We start from the raw sequence: 5,339 nt of genomic DNA, 5'->3' as shown, positions 1-5,339 counted from the left end.
ATGAATTTTGTCATGCGTTCAAGGACTCTCCCGCTCTTATCATCTCGTGATGACACGTGACGATCAAACAATTGACAAAGAACCTTTGTCTTGTTCGCGCCAGTTCTTATCATGTGATCGAGGATAGCCAATTGAGTGAGTCACAGCTCTCTAACCCTTCTCTACCGCCATTTTTTAATCCATTCATCGATTCGCGATTCATTCTGCCGTGACTTTTGTCTTGTTCTCCTTCTATTTCCTTCTCCTTCTTGTTGTTCAATGGGTTTGGAGAATAGTATCTCGGTCCTTAAGGACAATCAGGTGAACGAGAAAAACATCGAGGAAGGAGCGACACTTCCAAGACCGACAAAGCCATCTACAAAGCCGTCATGCTGTAAGTATTTTGTAAGTAAAACTGCACTCATTCATCTACTTACTGCATATTTTTGATAAAATGGATATTTAACTTGCTGTCGATATAAGAACTGATATTTATCCTACATCAAATAGACACCTGGCTTTGTATTTCGAACTTGGCGTTTTACTGGTATTTTATTTTACAGCAACGAGATCGAAAGCTAATGAATTTGAAGCAAGCCTGTTAAAAGCCAGGTCCAAGTGCCGGGTAAGTGTTGATAGTGATAAAGTAGAATACCGATCGAACCCTCAATTTCCGATTGCGACAAAACATAAGTTTATTTAAACCAGAATTGATTTCCCTTCACAATTCAAACTCCCAATCTACTCTTTGATATTCATGCTCTTATTACAGGCACTTGTGCACTTATCAATAGAAACCCCGACCCCCCCCCCACCCCGGGCCTATGTGGGGCAATGTGCGGGATTTTTATGGTAATTGAAGGCATGGTTAGCCTGTGGGGGTGGGGGATTTCTCAGGATTTGCTTAGCATATTCATGGATGTTGGGGAGCGAGGTGGGGATTTCACTCGTGCCTAGTTTCCTCATGGTAATTTCTTCATGTGATCACTGGTATTTTGATGTATTGCTTAGCCGTACATGCTTTGAAGTTATCTGGCTTGCTGGCTTTGAAACGTAAGTTTCCTAATTGTTTTTCCTTTCATTTCTTTAGTCGTTGACTGGAAATTGGTATCGTTATTAAACTTCTCAAACAAGGCAGATACACGCTCCTCTTCTTATTATAAGAGGTGCTGTGTCACGACTATCTGGTTCATTTTGTTAATATTGCCAGTTACGTGATCCCTATTCGCTTTTGAGTGTTACGTTGGCAAAGAAATGAAGAAATGAAAGCTTCGTTTCAAACAGATGTTTCTCTCAAGCATATCAAGCGTTACAAACAAAAACAATGAACTTTTAAAAACAGTTAGGTTAACAAGTTTTCAAAAACCACAATTTCAATCCGTTTTAATCTTCTTCATGTTTTCTTATCTGTACCTTCTTTTGTATTTACTGAGTCATTTATACCATCTTTTAATGCCTTAAGCGGTTATTTTTATGTTTCTCTCAATTTGGTGGCAGTTCCCACAGCCTACATTTTGGTAAATTTTGTGACACAGCTCGTTTAACGTCTAGTGGTAAACCCATGTGGTTTCTGAAGTTCTATATTTCCTCATTCTTTAAGTCAAAATGTAAAATATAGCTCCTAGGAACTATTTATGCAGTCTATTTATAACATCAGCTTGTGAAAGTTAAGGTATGTTGGCTGCTATTTTCAATTAAACTTATCATTGCAGTAATTACTTTCAATGGAGATGGTACGGATTTCCTTTTAATATAAATTTAAAGCAATATGCTACTCCATCATCCATTTTGTACCCTGACTTTTTTATAAGTGGGTAGGGGTCATTATGTTTACTTATTGTCAAATATTTGTTGTGTGAATCTGTGTAACAGTTGAATATTCTGATTATATTTAATCACTGTATATGATCATGATAAAATTTAATATTATATGAGTTTGGAAATTCCAGAGAGGTGGGGTTCATATCTGAAACCCTGTCCTTGGAAGGGGGTTGTGGATATTTCAAGAATCATATAAAATATACCAATAAAAATGGTTAATTCATCATAAACGTTTTTGGTTAATCTTAATCTGCACTACTGTGTCTAAACCCAGTAAGCTTACAAGGGCTGTTTTAACTCACTTTACAGATGGCAGAGTCTGAGGCATCCAAAGTTTGTCTAGTTTCATTTGGTGCAAGTAATAGAAAGATTTCATGGAACATAAGTTTACCTGATGTAACTTTGTCAGATTATGACAATATAAAAATAGAATTAAAGAAAGTGTTTCATGACTTGGTTACAGCTGAGGAAAAAGTGGGATAAGGATTTCGAGGAATGGGTAGACATTAATCCACTGGATTCAATTGAAAATAAATCTAAGCTGAGGGCTGTTTGTGTTAGAAATGAACAGAGGTCATCAGGTAAATCTGAGGAGAGTGAAGTGACGCATACAATTAAGGAGACAGGTCAAGCAACTTTGCCTTTTTCAAAACAGTGCACGATGGGACAAAATGGCAAACTTGGCCCATGTGTTCCAAACAAGTGAGCTGAGGAGGAAGCAAAGAGCCACAATGTTACTGAAATTCCGGTTAATGTTGAGAGATTTAGAGAGGAAACTAAATTGTTTGGAAAAAATTCTACAAGTGACGATGGTCTGACTGAATGGCAAAAGAAAATGAATGAAGCTGCTTTTGCTCTTTGTATGGGAACCCCATCACTCACTTTGAATAGGGGTAAGCTTCGGGAAAAAGCCAGAGAAAACGTTAATAACGATGGATTCAACTACAAAAAAGGCAAGTCTCATTCCAAAAAGTTCGGAGCGGTATCCACAGGAGACAGCCAAGTTAAACGGGCAAAACTTGATTCAGATGAGCGAAGAATTCTAATAGAAGAAACAAAAGAATCAATCAAATAACAAAGCGAAAAGCTTGCAATGCTGGAAAGAGAGAAGTGTAAATTAGTCAATATGAACATATTTGGAGCAGCATCTCATATTCTGGACAGAATTAGCTCTGCAAGAAAGGAGAAAGGACAACTTGTTAAAAAGCTTGCAGCCTTGGAACAAAAGAACGACAACTCTATAGTAAAATATCTTAATCCTAAAGAAACCAGGAAAAGAGTGAAAATGCTATAGGAGAGGAAGCTGAAAAACAGAATGAAACAACTGTGCAAGAGGAGAAAGAGAAGAAAGACCATTTTTTGTAACAAAGGCGGCACTGAAAGACAACAGAGTGGAAATGTTATGGAAACATATAGCAAGTACTTGAAATATACAACTTCAGGAGGGTTGAGAAACAAGGAACTGTACAAAATTTCAAATGGCCTTTATGTTTCACAGCTACCAGAATTATCAGTAGCAGATTACATAATATGCAAAGAGCGGAACTGTAACAAATTACATAATGTGAATGGAGGCGTATCTGTATGCAGTAAGTGTTGTGGCCTTGTCAGTGTCGTAAAGGAAATTCAAGAAAAAGGAATGGTCAAAGTTAGTGAGACATTGAAGAAGTATTTCAGTGGAAATACTTACTCTAGTGAAGAGGCAGTTCGAAAGTTTATGAGCCTTCCAGTCGTTATTTTTGAGTTAGGTGACGCCAGTAAAAGAACACAGACACTGTACATGATAGAACGACATGCTGGAGTTGATTACATTAAATACGTTGAGTTACTCAGGTCTGCTAGTGGTGGTATAGACACTAGCTGTTCTTCAAATAGCATTAACAAGGAGAAACTTAAGGCCTTGTGTGAATTGGCATCTTCCGAAAAAGATAGAAAACTTATAAAATACGCTATGTGTGGAGATTTCTCTAACAAAACAGCCAAGAAGTATGGACTTTCTGACTGGAACAGACAAAAGGATGAAATAGAAAGTTCTGTAGAAAGGAGTAAAGAAATAAGGGAAGCAGTAATTGAGCTAGCTTGCTTAGAAGAAAAGACTGTTCTCAGAAGTTATGGCATTGAAATTGAAAGTGACAATGAGAGCATTATCTCCAGAGAATCTGGAGAATCCTGTGATTGGAACAGTGAGAAAGAAAGCGATTCAGAGGGAGAATCAGAGGGTGGTCAAACTAACAGTGAAAGAGAAATGGCAGACTGCCGATTAGACAAACATTCTGAAGAGTACAACTTTGATCCTGACAGACTACAAAAGGAAAGTACACCACTTATTTCTGATGTGCCATCATTTGATAATTTAGTGTTCATTTTGCGACAAAATAATCTGAATTGGTTTTCGTTTGTTGAAGAAATAAAGTCAACTATTCGCAGCCTCTCTCCTGAGGCAATGAGCCAGCTTTTGATTGACTTTGCCCACTACTTGCCTGTAAGTGACTTGAGCAACGATGAAGAGAGAGAAGTGGAAGATTCACGACAGTCATTTCTGCTATACTGCAGAGGGAAAATGTGTGCTCTGATTCAGAATCAGACAATCCAGATGAGTGGATAGATGTTGATTTAAGAACTGAGGCTGGGAAAAAGTTGATCCAGAAAGAAAGAAGAAGGATCAGGCAAAAAGCAAATCAGCAAGCTGCGAAGCGTGTTGCAGAGGAATGCCTTCTGAGACGAAAAATTCCTAAGCGTGTAGGACGTGTTCTTAGAGACTACCCTGACATTGGAAAAGAAATTGAAAATTTTGTTCAATCTAAAAGAGTAGGTGCTGACGCTTGGCGATGAACAGGGATTTTGACATTTGATGGAAACGTGAAACAGGGCCAGAAGGTAACATACAAAAGAATAAAACAGCATCTAGAAGAGAAATACAACACTTTAGTTATGGTACGATTGTGCGGCTATCTGTTGTGAAGAACAAGAGAAGATTACGTGCGAAGCGGTATAAAGGTGTTGCTTGCATAACCTGTAGAAGAGCAAGGAAAGGTTTCTCCCTGCGATTTAATGCCCATGCACACTGGAGCTGTTCGTTATACAAAGGCCTAGATAAAATCCAACTGCAAGATGGTACTGACAAGTGTGTCCTTAATCGAGATGATGCAGCGGGCTTCTGATTAGACACAACCTTCACCTACAAACAGAACAAAGTCCTCTCTATTTCAGCATCACCGGAGGTTACGACCCACACAGACTTTGTTAACAAGTATTCCTCTATTCTACAAGTTTCATCGTATTTAATCATGGAAACTGAAAACACATCAGATGTGTGTGCAGCTGTTGTTAAAGGCCAAGCCCTTTTTAGAAAGAATGCAGCACAACACTTGTCTGATCTCACAATGCTGCAACAAACTAATCCATCATTCAAGGAATCTTTGGCAAAAGATATAGAATGTATCAGGGTTGATGGGGCCTCTGATGACGGGCCAGGGCATGACGAAGTCCAATTTTATTGGACTGAGAGACATTTGTCAATGAGCAAGGCATGTACGATT

The sequence above is a fragment of the Porites lutea genome, chromosome 3, assembly GCF_958299795.1.
Source record: "Porites lutea chromosome 3, jaPorLute2.1, whole genome shotgun sequence".
Taxonomy (NCBI): domain Eukaryota; kingdom Metazoa; phylum Cnidaria; class Anthozoa; order Scleractinia; family Poritidae; genus Porites; species Porites lutea.
This window is presented reverse-complemented; position numbering follows the sequence as displayed.